Raw genomic sequence first — 21,067 nt, 5'->3', positions numbered from 1 at the left:
TACTCAACAAAGGGTCTAGTCCATTTTCGACCTTCACTATATATTTTGTATATTCAGTGCATGCTTACACATACCAATCATCTGGAACTTTCAAATGATTTGTGGCTTTTCACATGTAACACAAATATATACTCAGGGGGAACCGTTCAAGAAAACTACTCCTGAGGGGAGTTATATCTCTACCTTCACAATAAAGGGATTACAGAGACAGAATATAAAGATACAAGATAGAGAAAAAAGAATCAGCAACTCAACACTCTTCAAGTAGATATCACAACATACACATTTTATAAATAATCATTAAAATACATCATAAAAAGCAACTTAAGACTAAAACATCTTTAAGAATAAAGTGCAAGTGTCACCAAGCAAACTGCTCACAAATCCATTGTAACAATTCATTCCCAATTTCTCAGTAAACCAGAGACACCTCCTCATTAAACATTAATGTTGCATATAAAGGAGAAAAAGTGGTCAATGAAGACCCAAACAACAAAGACCAGCGTAACTATTTACTGGTATTCTGCCTCGACTTGTTTCAGTTAGTATATTTTCATTTAGAACTTTCTTCAGGAGGACATTTTCATCCGTCACTTTCTCTTTTCACTTTAAAAATGCACATAAAAAATATGTTCAATATGCTTGAACAGTGAGTGTGTTGCTGAAACAAATTTTAAAAAAATACTCTGCGAGTCTAGGTATGCACTACAGGGTAAATAGAATAAATCTATATTGTACAAGCGTAAAGAAGAAAAAAGCATCTTTACCTAGCGTGGGGGTGATGATAATACAGGGGAAGTGGAGTTAGTTCCGTCTTCCAACAGGGATAACGCCCTCCAAGGTCCAAATATCTGTATTGATACATATAAATTGCATCAAGATCAATATTAGACGCCCACAAGCACTGTCTGGAAAGCTCTAGCATACACCAATGTCATAAAAACCTCTTTGTCATAGAGAAATAGTTATCTTTAAGGTATAAAATTACTCCGGTATTCCCGTTGTTCACATAGGTTAATCACCTTACTTATCTAGACTGTAATACTAGTCAAGATGACAGAATAGTCCAAAAGCTCAAATATTATCCTTCAGTATTAGTGAAAGCTTTACTAGGAACAAGATAGTATTTTAAATCAAAGTTGTAGTAATAAATGCAGCAAACAAACGCTCTTTACCTCTCAATTTAAGTCAGGGGTTTCAGTTGCGCTATTAAATGGCGAGATGGCACGTCGCAATCTGAATCACTTTAGTTGAAGATAGAAAGACGTCTGTGCTCAATCTGAAAATCCCAGGTGTTAGGGAGAATTCTCCTTCTAGGGCTAATTTCCCTCACCTAGTGAGTCCCCCAGCAGCTTTGCTGGATTTCTGGAGTTTATTTTTTCCACCTGGTAAGCGTGTACACCCTTTTTCACTCTTACATGTGTTTTGGCCTATGTGTTTTTAGTCATTGTGTGATCTTGGGCACTGGAGCACACCACTCCAGATGCCCCTATTCTTGTATGGGTTACACAGCACCCTCAGTGAAGTAACACAGCGTTGTCTTTTAGACTGCCCTCTGACTCCATTTTGCTGAGGCTGACTACTGTCCCCCAGAGAAAGGTAAAGTTGCCATTTTCTTTACATAGCCACTTTTACCACAGACCCAGTACACCCCATCTTACATGGAGTACTGGAAAGGGCTAATCTGTACCACTTTTATGTCTGTACCTCCCAGAGCATTGTTTCGCTCTTTTAACATTTAGACTTGGCTGGTGGCAGTGGTATCTACCCTAACTTTTCTACTGCGATTATATTAGATGCACATGGTACTGTTCTTGGCTATTATATTAGCCTCGAACATAAACCCGCTTCACAACATTTTCTTTCTTTTGGCTCCGGTTGGGTTTATTCACCATTTCTTTTTGTTAAAGTCCTTCTTGTTTTTTACTTTGTGCGGCAAACTAGGTTTGCCTTCTTTGTTCACTGTCTTTTGGCGGGCTTCTGCTCAGAAGCCCTCCTCAAGGCGCCTGGGCGCCTGGGTGTCTAGGTGGGCTGAATGTGAGGGATGGTTGTAGTCACCCCCTGCACAGGGTATCCTAGGAAACCCAAGTCGCACTTTGCCATGATTGGCTGAGGTGGTTGTCCCGGCTGGACAACCACCCTGCTGCGTGATCGACAGCCAGGCTGTGTGAATGGGGGTTTTGTGCATAAAAGACAGGTCGCTTGGGCTAGAAGTCAGAGTCGCCTCTGGAACTACAAGGAACCGAAGAGAAGCGGAGAGAACGACGGCTGCTGCAACTACCCCGTCCCGGCGAAGCCCTGCTGCAGTCCTGAGCTATCTACCCTTCGACGACTAAGAAAAGATCCAGTCCAGAGTCTTCTTCCATTGAGCCTGGTGGGGATAACCAGCTCATCTTCTTCAGACAGAGGTCTCCGTCGTGGTCGAACTCGCTGCACACTGCTGTAGTGGTCCCGATAGCCACCTGCTGAGCCTCTCCTGTTTTTAAGGAACGCACCATTTTATTCGTTGTCGCTGCTGCCGGCTTCATCCCTGTGTGGTGCAGACCCCCTTCAGACATCCTCCTTCACAACGAAGCTCCAGGAATCCTGGGTCTGCGGGAAACCAACAGGAACAACTGCCAGGGCACCAGCTGCACCATTGAAATAAGGTACTGTGTTCTGCTAGAGGAAACTGGGTGAATCCCTTTTCTTCATCCTCAAGGCTTGTCCTTGTCTTCCCTCCTTCTTATAACTTTTGCTTCCGAACATTGACAATATCAAAGTACTTTTGGGCTACGCTGAATCGTGAACTGTCTAACGGCGTGATCTTCAGCAACAGGTCTCCGGTGTCACTTAACCCTGGCTCCGGCCCTTTGACTTTTGAACTCCTGTTTCTGAGTGTTTCTCGATGCTGTCTGCCTAACCTAAATATTGCCTGTGATTTTTGCTTCCAACTCTCTCTGGGTATCTCAGGTGGTAAGTGTGTTTTTGCCCCGGTAGTATTTCATGTCACGGATACGCTTTTATTTAGTAGACCGAACTGTCAAAAAGTGATCGCAACCATATCTGCGGTATCGTGTTTTGTTCATAATACCGGTTCATTCAAACACAGGGTACTTACCTTGAGACATACTGTACAAAGTGAATTGGTTAGTTGTAGTATATTTAACGTGTGGTTTTGATTAAAGGTTAATAGAAGTGTTGTGTTTATAACTGATGGTTTAAAAATAAATGTACTTATATTTTTTTACCTGAAACCTTGAGTCAGTGTTTGCTTGAGTCACAGTAATGGTGGTCCCTTTGTGTAATCTCTGCTACTGCTCATATACTCTTGAGATAAGCCTGGCTGCTCTGCTACTGCTACCACTATAACTTAGTAGTACGGGCTTGTACCAAAGGTAAAACTTGTATTGCCACCTGTGGTTTTAATCGTGTGTAGTGGTCCCTAAGGGCACTACGCAGGATTCTGCCTTACAACAGGTCCCCAGGGAAAACGTCTGTCTACCCTTTACACAGATGAAGAAAACAGATTATAATGCGAGAATCCAACAGCAATAAACACACAAAAAGAAATGTACAGAATCATCAAGGAAATTAAAAAAAAACTGTACACCAGATAAAAAACTGGTTTCTGGCTGTATGGACCCGCAGTCTTGCCTTTTGCAAGTCTGGTGATAGCGGTCTGTATTTCCGTTTGGGAGAATTCAATATTAATGTCTGAGCTCCCTGGGACTTGAAAAATCCCTCACATCTGAGAATCATAAAAAATAGTTTAAAAATGGGACCTCCACCTGTCTTGAGTTATTTAAACACTCGTATGTGCCACTGTTGGCACCACTACCATTTACCACCAATTTCCAAAATAGTTTTGTGCCATTTGAAAATACTTCATTTAAAATGTTCCAAAATTTCAAGCAATATTCAATTTTCTTCAATTAAGTAATTTTCTGTATTCCCTCTTTAGATGGAATATAGCACCTGCTGTTAGAGATTCATCCCTTATAAGGTTATTCAATTTTCATTTGTTTTCCTTGCATTGTGATTCAAATCAGGGAGCATGTTTCTTCATGTGTCTGCACTCTCGGAACTGGGACATCCTTGTGTTGGTCATTTTTGCACACAGCTGTTTTACCAAACTCTCGAACTTAGCTGCATAGTCAACCTCTTATTGCTGGCTTTCTAAAAACAGATGATGCATTTCTCTAAATTCATCTGAACGGATGTTACTTTCCATCTCCTCCCACCCAGCCCCAATTTCATAGGTCAGTTGTGAGCTTTAACAGTTGATGGCCGCTCACTGTGCAATCTACCAGCACACCATATGTTATTCTACCAAAGACATAGCAGTCCACTGGTATTTGTTCTATTATCGAAGAGGATTGCCCTCTCCTAAAAGTACTTTTAGAGGGAATATCCTTCTGGCCTCTCCCGTTGATTTTAATTGCCTGCCGCCTTCATTGCTCTTTACTACTGGGGAATTCCTAGGGGGGATAGCAGAAGCGTCCCCCTGTAACCTCTCTTCATCATATGCTTGGAACAGCTTATTTAATTTAACATGAAAGTCATCGATAATCATAATATTGCCTTTAGCACCATTGTCCAAAATCTCGTGCAAAACTGTTTTATTCCAACTTTCAGGTGGCAACCTCCGCTTTTTGCATCATATAAGTGTTAATCACTATGGGCCTCATTACGACCCTGGCGGAAATCGCGGTGCTAAATGCACCGCGGAGCACGGCGGAAAGCTGCCGATAGCGCCATGGGGGTTGGCGGATTTTCCGCCCCATGCCGACCTTGGCGGGGCGGTAAATCCCCATTCCCCATTTTACCCTTCCCCATTCCCATTTTTGCCCCATAGGGTATAATGGGAGTGGGGAAGGAGTTAATTGCGCCACCGTAAAATACGGTGGCGTAATTAACATCAAGGTCCCGTAGCGCCATGGATTTCTCCGCCCGGAAAAACCAGGCGGAAAACGTTCCATGGCGCTACGGGAACTCGTAGTAGGGCGGACGGGTCCGCCGCGAATAACGCTGGCGTAAACCCACTCCGCCAGGGTCGTAATGAGGCCCTATGAGTTTACTTTGACAGTCATTGGTAGAAAAAACTAAAATTAACATTAGTTTGCTATCAGGAAACAAGCTTGTGACCAGCCCATCATACCCACAAATTAGAACTGCCAGTCAGGCTTTATTCTTGCCCTTTTCGTCTTTTTTCTGCTTTTGCTCCAGAAAAACAAAAATCTGGGATGTGTCCACATCCAGGTTTCTTGGAGAGAGACTCTATTGAAAACAGATAAATGGTCAATCCAGGCTACATCCTGTAGTTTGTTTCTTACTCCAGCCACATTTTTCAAAAGATGATCTTGATTGCGAAAAAAAACTCAGTAAACACATTTTAGCTTCATTTAGGAAGCAATCCATGTACTTTTCTATATTAAAGAAACAGATTATTTCCTAAATTAACTTAAAATACCCCGCTTCCTCTAACTAGTAAAGAAAGCGATTGCCACATGTCAACATATTATAGTTTTGAAATAATTACTTTTTTTCTCGTTACTGCCAATTCCCAATCTCAGAAAAAAGCAGGAAAAAAATAAGCAAAGCTACACCATCCCCAGACCCCACACGTTCACCAATCATCCTTTCTCACCCTACTCACATGCTCTCTAGCCTCAAAACTGGCCTACCTAAACCCCTTATCTCATTTTAGGTTCCTTTCCAAAATCGATTTGAGAACCTGCGCGTAATGGATGATTTTCTGAAATAAAAAAGCTTGGCACCAGCAATGCATCATGGGAGAAATAACAAACTACTTGGGTACAGTGGCACTCCGCTCTATACCAAACTGAACAAGCCTTGGCAATGCCAACAGTGTGTGCTTTTACTCCAATGCAAATGTACCTCCTCTTATGCCTTTCCTCCTGCAATCGTTTTCGCTTCTAGTAGTCGTAAGCGACACCTAATAACCTAAACTAAATAACTCAGATCACATAAACCATAGAAGACACAGATGCCAAAGATACTTCATCAAGGACATGCTTACTGAGACGAGATACCCAACAATACAGTGCTTGCTTTGTACACAAAATTGTGAGCATTCAGAGTAGGAAAACCTTGAATTGCTTTCTGTTGAAAATGATTATGCTAAATAAATGATTTCGAGGAACATTGCAGGGATGGTATTTGAGTGATGAGTATTACAGAATGGCAGCAATGTTGCAGTTTACAGAAAGGGGTAATATAGTAAAAAAGAATTAAAAATGCAATGAAGGAGCGTTAATAGGAGCGGAAAAGGAGGCCACCATGAGGTACTAATTTAGGGATAGAATTATAGAGGGCAGCAAGGGAACATCTGGCAAAGGGTCATTAGCCTGGTAGTGGGTAAAAGCAGCTTCTGTTGCACTTTGCAGGAAGAGGCAGTTTAGCAAAAATGAATACAAAATGCAATGATGTAGCAGGAATAGGAGCAAAAAAGGAGGGCAGCATGGATGAGTGGAGGAGAAAAAAGGTACCAACTCTGGGATAGAATTGGGAAATGCACTTGCCAGGCACAGCTGTAGGGGTATTCACTGACCAATGATGGTAGCAGGTGCAAACGGGTGCAAGTACCTGGGCATCTAATAGCAATGCCTGGCAAATGTCTAATACTTATACACAACCAACTGTTGGCTTTGACAATGTTTGTTGTTAACAGGATTTCAGTGAAGGACACCCAGAGTGCTTACACGTCTAGTGGCTGATAATTTCACTGTGCATTGCCTGCACAAATTGGGAGTTTTCAAAGTCTGACATCATTTGTACATTATAAAACCGGTGTCCAATCAGGAAATAATCAGTCTTTGATTGATGAGCGTCTTTGAGGGAATGTTGCAATAGGCTGACAGAATCACATTTAAAGTTGATGATTGCTGAGGTATCCTATTCACGTCCAACTCTCTGACATCAAACCTAACAGTTTCTGCTACCTGTTCTTCCTGCTCAGCATGGTACATTGCACATGACCAAAACAACACCTACAGACTCTATGTCGCTCGTCATACGTCATTCCTCCCTATCCGTACTCCAATGACCATTCCTCCCCATCTTTCATTTCTTTTTAAAAAGGTCTGTGCTTGTGAGTCAGCAGGAAACCCTTCCACTAAGTAATAGAAGTTGTGTTCTGCATTTGGTCAAAACACTCACCCTAACAAAAATATATCTGTAAATTGAAAGACATATATACACATTTTGACAGCCTCTGAATAGGATGTGAGACTTCATCCAGGCTGTGTCATGTGCCTTGCAAGTCTTCTAGGTTGTTTGTCGTGAGAGCTCAACTAGGGAAAAACTCTGGAAGTTTCCTGGGCTCGCTCCGGGACTCAGAGTTCCAGCAGCACTCCAGCAAGACAAACTTTACCGGAGCGCCACTTTATTTTGTTCCAGCCCATTTCCTAAGCTGTGTGTAACTTGGCTTCAAACTTGATCATCTGAAGGTAGATCTACAGATTATTTTACTGAGGGCCACATGCTGCCTACTCCTTGGATTAAGGGGGATCTTGTATTCTCTTTGCTAATTGCAGAGAGAGGACCGCTCTCCCCAACACTGCTGTTAGCTGTCCTGCCATGCAATTTTGATTGCTTGCAACACGAAGCGCAAATGCATGGACATTCTGGTGAACCCGAGTTTCAGTGTATTGCCCCTATGCCTGGGGTATCAACCTCGAATCGCTCTGATTGCAATGCTTTGCAGTCACAAAGCAAAATTTCACAGAGGAGCAGCTGGGCTTCCCAGCGCGTTGATGTTACACAGGTGAACGCCAAGCTGCTTTGGACAGCTGCGTGTATGTGTGCTACGAAATAAGGGAAGGTTGGCAACGTTATGGAGTACCAGTACTCTCTTCAAGCTTGAAGTGCTTGCCCTCAATACAGCCAAAACTAAGTGCAGGAACTCCAGGCAAGTAATAACCGGCCCATTAAAGCACTGCTCTTAAGGGTATAGCCTTCCCTCCACGTGACTACACAGTGCAAAGGAGGTCTACTTTCATGAATGGGATCACTGTTGGTTTTGCAGAAGCATTGTAAAATGCCTTCACAAAGCTTGTATTTAACAAACTAGAAAATATGGGTATCACGTACATCAACTATGCAGATGATACGCAACTGCTAATACCTATCAGAGGCTGTTATCACACCTACACCAACAACCGCAACAAAATGTACCTCGACATCCAGGCCTTGATGGCTCAAAATGAATTATGCCTCTACGATGACAAGATGAAGTTAATCCCAATAGGAAACAAATCTAAGTTAAATAATTTACCAAAACAATACGAATTCTTTAATATCGATGGCAACATTATCAATGTCACCAATGAAATAAAAACACTGGGGGTCTTCGACTCTCCCCTCACCCTAACCAGGTTAGGATATTCACAGCGTTGCTCACGTAGTGTAGCCGTAGAATTCCTCAAGGCAATATTCCCTTGGTGCTAGGCACAAAACTAGAAACACCAACGAGGATATTGTCCAGAAGAAAGAGATCAGAGGAGGACTGGATCTGCACCGGGATGACACCTCTCAACAGGACTTCTGGTGATTTTCTCAAGAACTGACAACCTGGAAGTAAACCTAAAGATTAACACTAGGCAAAACTCTTCAACGTAGAATTAAACAACCATAAACTGACACTAACCTTGAGCACAACGAGATGATGTCCAAGAAACAAGGCTAGGGAAACAACCAGGTGTTCAAGAACCAGAATTAGAGTTCCTACAAAAGACAATCACCAGATGTAAAATATACCATCAACCCTAATGGTACAACCCAAGCAAGTAAAATGATGCTTTCCAAAGGGAATGGTAGAGGAGCAACACTGGTCTAGGGTAAACCCGACAGCACGAGGACGGACACCTGAGGTGACCAGTCTCTAGTCCACAGGGTCACCGGACACGACAGCACGAGGACGCCTAAACAATGTAGCCCTAGACCAGGGTATGAGGAAGTTGCTTTGTGGTTGTTCCGGTAGAAGTGCCAAGCACTGCAGGTGATGGTCTGAGTCGTTCTCACATTGGGTGCAGGAATGTTCTGATCCCTCGAAGGAATAGGTGTTGTTACGATGAGTAGAACTGGAAATCCAATAGGTACCAAAACAGAGTCTTCCCCATGTATGAATATTGAATATGTGAGTCAGGGCAAGTAACATAGGGAAAGGTAGTGCAGGGAAGAACCAAACAATATATCAGAATCTAAATTGGCAACTGCAGCAAAAGAATAGGGAAATCCAATTCAGTCCATAATCCATAGCAAAGGTTCGGCAACAGCGGGTGACAAGACAACGTCAGAGGAATCCCAAAACAGTGCAAAATCATACCAGAGTTCAGCAGAATACGGGCAAGAACAAAACCAGGGGTCAAGACAAAAGCAATACGTAGGGCAAAAACAGGTCAGAATGCCAGGAATACCAAAATGCTGGAAAATACAAGGAACGAAAATTACTTCAATTAGAAGCGCCAATGCGCCTCCCGTTCTTGTTTTTGAACCCGATGTCACTTGATCCTGAGTCATGTTGCTTACGTTGCACATGACTGGGACGCCGGGTGGAACGACCTAGTTTCCATGGTAACCGTATGCGCTCCAGCAAACGGGTCCGTGCCGTAAGGAATACACGTCGCAGCGAAGGCTTGCTGTGTGCACGGGAAGAACTGTCGGTAAGGCTTTTAGAACAAACTGCCTTAATATTCCGTGCAAAACATGAGTCCTGTAATTTAGCCACCGTAACGTTATGTTTCCTGACACCAGACAGGTCAATGCCATTGTCTCGTCCGTAGCCTACACGTCTAAACTTATTAGATCTAGTAGACCCTTCCTCTCGACAGAAAATAGCATCACCTTATCAAGAGCACTGATCCTCTCGAGGATAGATTATTGCAATTCTCTGTTTGAAGGCTGTAGTACTAGAAACATCAAAAAAACTCCAAATAGTACAAAACAATGCTATCAAAGCTGCATTGAATATACCCAAGAATGAGCACATTTCGTCAAGTAGACGACACATCCACTGGCTTCCTGTCCATGATAGGATAGAATTTAAAATTCTCACTCTCGCCCACAAATGCCTCGCTAACAATGCACCAGCTTACCTCAGTAACCAAATTGTCAAAACTCAATCCAACAGACCCAACCAAGCTTCATACACCAACCTCATTGCTACTCCAAGATTTAGGAGATACAAAGCAGGTGGGTCCAGTTTCCTGGTAGTAGTAGCCAAACTGTGGAACACCCTGCCTCCTCAACTGAGAAACAACCCACCCCTCTGGTCATTCTGAAAATGTCTAAAAAATAGACTCTTCAACCTAGAGTCCCAACAATGAGATACCTGATCCATGCTAGACAGCACACTCCAAATCGACTAACCTTTATAATAAATGTACTTACCAATGTCTGTAACTCCAAGCACATAGCACACTTAGCACCATTGCCATGTTTAATAATTACATATGTCACAACAGAAATGTAATGACTACCTGTATATCTGCTTTGTTGTATTCTGTAATGTATTTGCTGAAGTGTAACTGTACCTGCTGACGTACTCTCTTGTAACCGATCTCTTAAATTGTAGTGCCTAGATGCCTCTGGGCTTTGCTTGCTGTATAAATGTCAAAATAAATAAATAAACTAAATAAATAAATAAATGAGTAGGTGGTTTATCCGCTACTCCCCCCAAAACGCCTGCAGAGCAGGAGCCATTTCATCACAGTTCAGCAGCAATGGCGCACTTGTTCTATTCTTGTTATTGTGCCGCTTTATGTTTATCTTTGCTTGTGATGCGGTAACTGTGCCCATGTTGCTAAGGCGCTGCAGCTGCTCCAGCGCTGCTTTGCCTATGCTAATATCGAAGAGGAACTAGACACATCGGTTGAACCGCAGCTCCCCTTTGCCCATGGCCAAATTCTTATGCTCTGTTCATGATAAATGTGTAGTGGATGAAATGAGCATATTTTATATTGTTGTTTCATTAATGCAATTTCTCTTGTGGAGAGAGAGAGAATACTTTATTTTGGCTTTCGCCATTTACAGAAAAAAATGCATTTTATACAAATTACATAGTTAAAACCATAATGAAAACATTATTTCAACAAATATAAAATTGTGCACATTTACAGCCATCTATACTGTAGGCGTGCAATTAAAATGTCCTTTCCAGGAGCTTTAAAAGCGTAGACAATGTACTCACATAAATCATGAACAAAACATGTGTCGACGCAAGACAAAACTTGTGGAGTATATGTTATCGAATGATGAATGTAGAAATGAAAGTGAAGTGTGTGAATGGTTACAGAAAAGGGTGCATTTTAAAATACGGGCTGTCTGTTTTGCTAATGTGCACACCTACTATAATTTACGGAAATAATGCCAGAAAACCCATCTATATTATTGGAGAGTCATTTGCATAAGTATAACGGGGCTTATGGCATGTGATGTCCACGTCCTATTATAAATCAACGTAAAATCTCCTTCGAGCGGCTGTGCGGTGCTTTTCAGGGACAAACTGAGCATGCGTCAAAGTGCCTAATAGACAAACCCACGCGGGCTGTGGTAAAATGAACAGAACAACTCCCTGCATAACCAGAGCAAATAAATGCAGCTTTAATTCTGTTACAGTTGCGCCTTCTGGTTACTCTGCTCTCTTAACACTTATCTGGCAGCAGCATAATGCCGTGTAAATGAGACAAAGCGCTTCCCTCGCTGTGTCTCCTCTAATCCGCTCCCATCTTTCTAATCATCCAGCACACAGAGGCCAACATGTAGTGCCAATCTGCTGCGGAATAAGTGGGTTTCCACTTATCTCGACAGCAGCTTGTGCTAGGACATGATCTAAGGCGCTGGGGACTTCTAATTACGCACACACAGGTGCTCCGATCAATGCGCCACGCTCTGGCTACCGGATTGTTAATCCCCCAGTGGCCAGTGTGAGGAGTTCCAGTTGTTTAGGGCCTCTAAATATCCGGCGCGCGGCCCTTTGATTGAGTCACACTTCTGAAGGCAGCGCACAGGTGCAATTTCAAGTAACCAAGGCAGGCCATGCTGATAACTACCCGAGTGCAGACATGGCTCATTGCATGCATGAGTGAGGCCCTTGAGGCAAGATCCGACATGGGCAACAAGGCAGACTGCAAGTCCACATGCGCTGTTCATTACATCTGGTGCCTTCCGGTGCGCAACGTCCCGTGGCAGGGATAGCACGACATGGCAAGCGTCGTTGCAAGAAACCACACCATACCCCCAATGCTGCTGACGGACACTGTGCTGCTTACCAGGACAGGCACGACCGCTCCAGAAGAAGTGGAAGAAAGGATGCAGCAACAGCTGTTAGGCAAAGTTTGAATGCAGTACCCTCTGGGAACACTACACACAACTATAACTACAGGTATAGGCAACCCAACCTTTGGTATAAGCTTGTACTACATAGTTTTGGTAGCGTGTTGAGCAGACAGGCTTATCTCAAGAGGGGAAATGTGAGCAGTAGTGGAGTTACACAAAGATTCACAATTACAAGTATTCAAATAAACTCTTACACTGAAGGTTTCTTGCATAAACAATTATGCATTTATTTATCAGTCAGTAATAAAGCCTTCTTCAGAAGGGAGCAATGGAATCGTTACACACAAATATACTTCAATACTGTACACTTTGAGTTTCTGAATCAGGCAAGACCCTTTGGGATGGCCCACAGACACAACCTACACCCACAGGTGGTTTCAGTAACAAGGGTGCTGGGGACAAAAATATCTTACTGTTGGCATTCAGAACACTCTTAAAAATTTGGTAAAAGGCAAAGGTTATTAGAACACAAGAGACCACATATTTCTTAGGCAGTGCAGATACTTAAAAGTTCACTACAAGAGTTATTCAATTCAATAGGCTAAGCCAAAGTCAATGGGCAAAAGTCTTGGATAGGATAAAGCACATCTGGTAAGTAGTTTAGTTTGTTTATTTGTATAGTGCAGCCAAACACTGGGGTAACTGGGCGCATTAGACTTATGGAACAAGATAGGTTACATAAAAGGTTGCACATGCAATACAGAGCAGCTGACAGTAATAAATACAATAGATAGCATGAGGGACCAGGTTACAAGATGGTCCGAACCAGTGGATAGCACCAGAATTAGAAGATGAACAGGGTTACAGAGTGGTCTGAGTCTATGGATAGAACATGAGTTACAGTATGAGGCAAATAACAAATTATTGCTGAGTCGTGAGCAAAGCCTTCACCTTGGCTCTGAATGACCAAAACGAGGAGTCAGATTTAATTTCTGTGTGAACTGTGTTCCAGTATTTCACAGCTAGCACAGGGAAACTTGCTCCCCCTGCTGTTTTCAAGTTGAATTTAGGGATGTATAGTTGGTACAGACATGGGGATCTGGTCAGTCTGGATGTGCTTTGTCTGGTGAATTTATCTGATAAGTAACGTGGGGCTGTCAGGGATAGGCATTTATGTCTAACAACGAGAGAGCGTAATTTGATCCTGTTGCAAATAGGGAGCCAATGAACCTCCTTTCTGAAGGTGGAGATGTGGGCCTTGAGGGGAAGATTGAGGGCACATCTGAGGGTGTTATTCTGGAGAACCTGTAATCTATTCAGATTTTGATTAGAGGAACCAAGAAAGAGTGTGTTGCAATAATCCAATCTGGACAGAACCAGCGCTCTAGCCAGTGTAAGGCAACTGTTGGTGGATAAAAATGGTTTACATGTGTGGATAAGTTTATTAGTGTAGGCAGTGGATGAGATAGTGGCGTTTATTTGTTTTTTAAGCGAGAGAGTGGAAACGAGGTACACATCCAGCGTTTTGACTTCTTTTGAGACTTTTATAATATTTCTATCGATAGTGAAAGACTGGTACCGGGGGTCGTGGTTTGTTGAGACAGGCATGGGAAACCACAATCAGCGGTTCAGTCTTGTCATCATTTAAGCACAAGCTACGGGTAGCCATCCAAGCTTAGATTTCAAGGTAGATTTCATTTAGTTTTGCAACATCTTTTTCATAACACGAGGTAAGTGTAATGAGGACCTGGGTAAATGGAAAAGTCTTTGCACAAGTTCTTAGGAGTCTTTGATGAAAAGAAGAATCAAATGTAGGGCCACAAGCTGATTAGACGTGTGAGTTGTGGAAGATACAAGCACTTCTACAGTAAGAGGTAAGTTCTCTTAGACTCATTTTAAAGTAACTTGGTAAAGAAGAAAAGATGCAGCTGATGAATTCTGTTCCTGTGCAGCTCTGCAGATCTCACTGTTCCTGGGCCTTAGTCGTAGGGTCAAGACGGAGGACGTCGGGGGAATCCTGCAATACACTGGGACTGTCAAAACCTGCAACCGGCAAACTTCACTTTCAGTGGCTGTTTCGCATTTCATCTACCGCAAATAGCAACAACACGGTTCCTGGCTGTCAAGGTGGACTGTCCTTGCTTCTGGGGTCCTGCACTCTGCTGAGGGGGCTTAGGCTTGGTCAGTCCTGCTTCATTGGGAGTCAGGAGGATCTTCCAAAAGCTTTAGGCCAGCTTAAAATTGACACACAAAATCTGGTGTCCCTATTCCCTGGCTATATGGTTTCCTGCAGCAACTCTGAGAAAATTCTACCAGCTCCGAGATGGGTGTCCAGGTGCTTACTTTGGAGTTGATTGTCCCACCAACTCAAAGGGAGAAGTCGTCCTTGCAGGGGCTTCTCTGTTGATGCGAACTTGGCGTTTCGGCACTGCAGCAGGGCTATCATCGACCAAACCAACAGTCCAGGAGTTGCAGCAGGCGTCCTCTTCAAGCTCTGCTTTGGTTCCTTCCTCCAGTGGTCGACTCTGCCTTCCAAGCCAAAAGACTTGCCTTTTATTCAGTTCTCTCCCATTGATTCCAGCCTAGCTGTCACTCACCCCACAGGGTGGCTGTCCTTGCCAGACAGTCAGCCAGCCAATCACCACAGAGTACATTTGGGTCTCCTAGGAGACTAAGCACAGGGGATTCCGGGCACCTCCCTCACTTCCTGCCTTCCCCAGACACTCTGGAGCCAGAGGCAGGTTTCACCCGTGAAGTCTGACAAAGGCGAAATGAACAAAGAGAACAAACCTGGTTTGGCGCACAGAGAAACTATTTAGAAGGACCTTTCAACAAAGACATGGCGAAAAAAGAAGACCGGGGACCATTTTGTCAAAGATGGCTCTGCGCCATTTTGAAAAAGATGGCTCTCACAATTAGCGTTACCGGAGCTGCGAACAGCCGCGGTAAATGCAAACCATGGTAGTTCGGAACAAAACCACTGCCACCAGCCATTTTGTGAGGAAAGGGTAACATAAAATTGTTACATGAGCAGTTAGACACAGGGGATACTAAGTACCCCCTCCAGCACTATATTGTAAGATATGGTGTGCTGGGTCTAGCAAGTACACTGCTAGGTAAAGTCAGTTTCACTTTACTGCTCTTGGAAACAGTAGTTTATCCCAGAGAAAGTATTTAAACATTGGGAAATCTAAAAGACTTCCCTGTGTAACTGCACGGAAGGTGCTTTGTGACACAATTGTAAAATATGATGCCTATGGAGTTTGTTAGAATCCATAAACAAAAGAAAAACACAGAAAACACATTGAATTGAAAAAGTTCAAAGTCCCAAAGTGTAGCAAAAGAGCTGGAGTTCTCTAAGGTGGGAGAAATTGGCACATTTCTGAGAATTCTCCCTAACACACCCCCTACTGCAGTGACTACCTTACAATAAAACGTAAAGGTGAGGTGTGCGCTGCAGGCACAATCAGGCCCACCGCGGGGAGGCAACGAAGACAAGAAAAGAAAATGAACAAAAACAGAAGGGAAAGCATAAAACAACCCACACCACTAGAGCCCCAGACCCGGCATACCAATAAGCATTGCGAGGCAAGGGGTCACTATACAGACATTGCCTCATATGAGGTCGATCACACACCGTCAAAGCACCCACCAATGCAGGTGTCAAGGAGTTCAGACATAATACAGTGGCTACCACCAGATGGACACCCACTTACTCCAGAATACCCACTGCACAGCATGCAAGTCATAGAAGATGTTTGACCAAGCACCTGACTCGGCCCATGTAGCGCTGGCGCAACAAGTGAGGGATTCCACCTGCACTGTTCCCCTTTGACATGATTGATACAACTAATTTAGACCCCAGATGGTTCCAGTGGGTCAGAGAATTTGATGTGTATATGAACACCCATGGTCCACAAAAGGACAAGCGCATAACTTGGCTGTTCACTCTAACAGAAGGCCCAGAAGTGAGAGACATCATTTTTGAGTTGCCTGAAGATGTCGACCATACTTGCCTATACCTGAAACATATTCTGAATTAACACTTTTTCATCCACAAAAGTATGTACTACGAAAGTCACATCTTCCATACCACTATGCAGCTGCAAGGTGACACCATGGACAAACTCATGACACGTCTCATGGCTAAGGTGAAACAAAGCGATTTTCACTTGAACTTGAAGGAAGAAGCCATGTAGTCACATGTCATTGTGAGTTGTGAATCAGTAGCTTTCAAGAAAAAACTGCTTCAGAAGCCTCACATCAGTGCCGAGATTCTACTCCTAGCAAGAACGACCACAGCGCTGGCACTCTAAGTCTCCACCATGAGCAAACTTCACATTGCGCCGACAGTCATGGTCAAATGAGAGTTGCTGCACAAGATCATGACACAAGTGACCATGACAAAGGATGAAAAATCAGATAAGCGCCAACGCTTCCGTTGTGGGTATGAATTCCTGCATGAAGGAATGTGTCCACTAATAGGACAAGAATGCTCTGCGCACAGAGGTGAGGACAACTTCAGGTCCATTTGCCGCACTTCCAAGACTCCCCGACCAGTCATGCAGAATCCAAGGCCCACAGACACAAATCACCTCCTCGACAATCAAGGAACGAGAAGCACCATCAGTCTGAGAAAATATACTACACCCGTGAAAGACGCAGCACCAGGCCAAAGTGTTCGCCATCACCAGACACATGCTGGAAAGGGTGGAGGAGAATACACCACCTACTCACAGCCACACCATCCACGAGCGAGAGACTCCATCAAGCTCAGAGAGTAGAAGGAGGGAATATCTTTAATGCGAATTCCGGAAGCTGGAGCAAGCCCTGTGCCTGAAAAGAGACCTGGTTGGTCATATACGCATATGGAACCATGCAACCACTACCATGCATAGGGGTGTTCGCCATTTGTGACCGCATCACCTTCCATTTCATAGACGCTGAAGTCTCCTGTGTATGCATACTAAGCTTCCAATTGGCGATCCAGATGGGCCTCATACACATTCTCTACCACATCATGGCTGGCAAGTATGTCTCACCTGCTGCCAAAATCAAAACAACATTCCTGTCTCTTTTCAGAGGAATAGGGAAATTAAAAGGGTGCAAAATATGCCTGCACATCGTCCGGAAGGCCAGATACAACTCTGCATCAACATGCAAATTGTCAACCAAGCCATACTGAGGGAACATCACCAATCCCCACGTATTACCAACATGATGCACCTGTTGAATGGCAATGGGTCTTTTCCAGACAAGACATAAACAAAGGGTACAACTAGGTTGAGCTGAGTGAATAATCCTGATGTATTACAGCATTTATGAGACACCTGTGGCTGGTCCGTTATAAGAGGGTGAACTTTGGAATATCTTCAGCGGCTGAAATAATCAAAGAGAAAGTCAAACGGGTCATCTGCCACATACCACAATGTATCAACTATAGACTTAGCCTTGGCCATAAGCCCAGGAACCACATCTCTCCTGAACTAAAAAGTCTTCATTGACTCCCGGTTGCTGCACAGATTAAAATCAAATCCCTCTGCATCATTCACAAGGCGGTCTGGGCCCGGGGACAACACTATCTTCAAATGCATCCTACTAACTACTCCCCCTGTAGACCACTACGCTCCTCTGGCTCTAACTCTCTGTGTGTAAATTGTTTTGCTAAACAGGGGGCAGGAGGTCTTTCACTTTCCTCATCTGGCTCCCTCTTATGGAACAGACTTCCCCTCCCCTGCACCTTGAGCATAATCTTCTTAAATTCCGGAAGCTCTTTAAGACTCTCCTCTTTACCTCCTACGTCCCTTCTTCTCTCCCCTGCTAATCCCACAGTTGTCGCAATTGGTTTCCTGGGCCCTTATGCATCCTCAGGGCCCTGACCTCCCACACCCTATGAGCCCAACTCCTGTCTATCTGCACTTGCACTTACACCCACGGCCCTGGTGGCTCACACTTACACCCCTCGCGGCTCCAGGCTGTTTAGCACTCAACATTCCTAGCACTTCATCTGTGGCTCACCCATGAGCTCAGATTCCACAGCACTGACCCCCTGCCTTCTACCTTGCTGCACTTGCACTTTCTGAATGCTCACAAGGCATGGTAGGTTCGTCCTGTTTTCCTCTTCCCCCTACTGCTCTTTTATATATTGTGTTTTTAATGTATTTTAATGTGTTTCCCACTCCTGCTCGCTCCCTTGCCCTGTGGGTGCTTTGAATCAGTATTTTCTTATTTATAAGCACCTAACAAGCGAACAACAAATAAATAAACAAATGGCAATGGCATTCTCATATTTGGAAAGTCATAGGAATCCTATGATGCCACCCTCCTGATACTGTGCAAAGCATTAAATGAACTCAGACCCCAACAAGATCAGAGCGTTGGCCGAGGACCCTCACCCATCAAACGTTGCTCAAGTACGATCATTCCTAGGACAAGCAAGCTACTGTATGCGCTACCTTTGGGACTTCACTTCCATCAGCTCTTCACTATGGACGCTGACAAAATAGAGCTATAATTTCACATGGGAACCTATGCACCAGGAGTCCTCCGACAACATCAGTAAGGACATTGCAATGACAGTGTCCATGTCATACTTTGACCCCAACCTGCATACCGAAGTGACAGTAGATCCAAGCCCGGTAAGGCTTTGAGTCATCCTGACACAACACTCTGGAACCAAACTTGCTCCGAGAAAGATCATGTTATTCGCCAGTAAGAGCCTGACTGACGCCAAACAATGATACTGACACAGGCTGAAAAGGAGAGCCTTGCGGTCGTGTGGGCGTGAGAGCACTTCCACGTATTCCTTTACGGCAAACCTTTTACTGTCATCACAGACCATTAAGCCCTTGTAACAATACATGGCAAACCGGCTGTCCTGATGCCACCCGCATCGCTCCGTAGGACCTACGCTAACAGGAATACTGGTGAAACATTAACCACAAACCAGGTAAGGATGACAACCTTGCAGGTTTATTGTACCACCACCCTCCAACAAGCCTGCAGTTGTCCAGTGATCAGAACGAAAGATATGTCAACTATGTAGTACACCATGCCAGGTCGCAGACAATTCCACTAGAGGTACAGTCTCAGGGAACATCAGAAGACCCAACACTGGAGCTGGCGACTTTCGGCATCCAGAATGGGAGATGGCAAACAATGGAAAACACTGAGCTTTCACACCCGACAATAGACTTCAAACTCTTGAAGATGCTTGCACGCATGAAAGACAAGGTATTCATCTCTCCATCCAACCTAATTCTCAAAGGGGATAGGATAGTAGTATTGGCGCCCCTAAAACAATGAGTGGTTGATATAGCGCATGAAGGCCATTGAGGGATTGTATCGACCAAGCAGGAAAGCATGGTTCCCTGGAATGAACATTGTTATTGAGAGCATGCTGCGATCATGACATATATGCCTCAGCCTACATCCACACACTGCCCCTGAGCCCATGCAGATGACACCACTTCCCGACCAGATCTGGGAGGAAATAGACATAGATTTCTTCGGCCCACTTCCATCAGGCAGCTACATCCTTGTGGTTCTATACAAATACTCCAGGTACCTGGAGATCGAGATTCTGCAGTCCACTGCAGCCACTACAGAAATACCAGCAATGGACCGAATGTGCTCGACCTATGGTATCCTGAAAGTAGTGAAGTCGGACAATGGGCCTTCATTCATGAGTAATGACTTCAGTGACTTTGCATTGTATATTGGTTTCCATCACAGGAAGGTCACACCACTGTAGCCTCAGGCGAATGGAACAGTCAAATGCGTTATGGCCAACACAAAGAGGGCCCTGAGAATATCCAACATAACACACAGGCCATGGAACAAATTATATAGCAGCTCCTGCGTGACTACCGCAACACACTGCATGACTCCACAGGGGCATGCCCCACGGAGCAAATGTTTGGTCACTCAGAATGTACATGAAAAGCCCATGACCTGCACACTTGGGGTCAATCGAGAATGATCACGAGGTCATGAAAAAGGATAAAGAAGTGAAAGAAAACATGAAGGAATACACAGATCTCAGATGCAGGGTCCTTGCGTCACACTTTCAGCTGTGTGAGAATATCCTAGTGAAACAAGTCTTCTCTCACAAAGGTGTAACACTGTTTGACCCGTGGCCGCTGGTCGTGAAAAGCAAAAAGGGGTCCATGATCACCGCTATGAAATTTTACAAATGTATGACACAAAATGCTTCTTTATTCAGCAGGGTAAAGCAAGAGACAGAGGAGGAAGACAGATAGTGGAGTGAATATGTGGGAAAAAAACAGGACGAGTCTGAATACATTGGAGACGAGCAGTCTGAGTGTGATAGGAACGCCGGCCAAGGAGGAGAGCATGAAGAAGAGCATCCAAGAACAGACGGACAACCGCACTGACCGACCGAGAAGATGGATAGAAAAAATGGAGTAGAACATTGGTATTTTGAGGGGAGTTGTAGCGTCACATCACTGACATCACATGATACTACCCATGTTCGGCAATCCTGGTTATGTGACCATAGGTGGAGAAGTAACGTGGAAGGGAAAATAAAGGCAGTCCATGATGATGCCTACCCAAGTGCAGACGATTCTCATTGCATGCATGAGCGAGTGAGGCCCTTGAGGCAAGACCTGACAGTAGCCACTGCAGACGAACAGATAGAAAAAGCTCTGTGATTAAGCTGCACTGTCATGCCTTAACTGACTTTGCTGAGCTATCGGAGTCTTAATTCTGCACCAGGGAAGTCGGGCTGAATTAAGTGTACTACCATATCCGTGTACTACATCTG

The sequence above is a fragment of the Ambystoma mexicanum genome, chromosome 7p (genome assembly GCF_040938575.1).
Source record: "Ambystoma mexicanum isolate Mex_15411 chromosome 7p, UKY_AmexF1_1, whole genome shotgun sequence".
In the NCBI taxonomy this organism is placed as follows: Eukaryota; Metazoa; Chordata; class Amphibia; order Caudata; family Ambystomatidae; genus Ambystoma; species Ambystoma mexicanum.
This window is presented reverse-complemented; position numbering follows the sequence as displayed.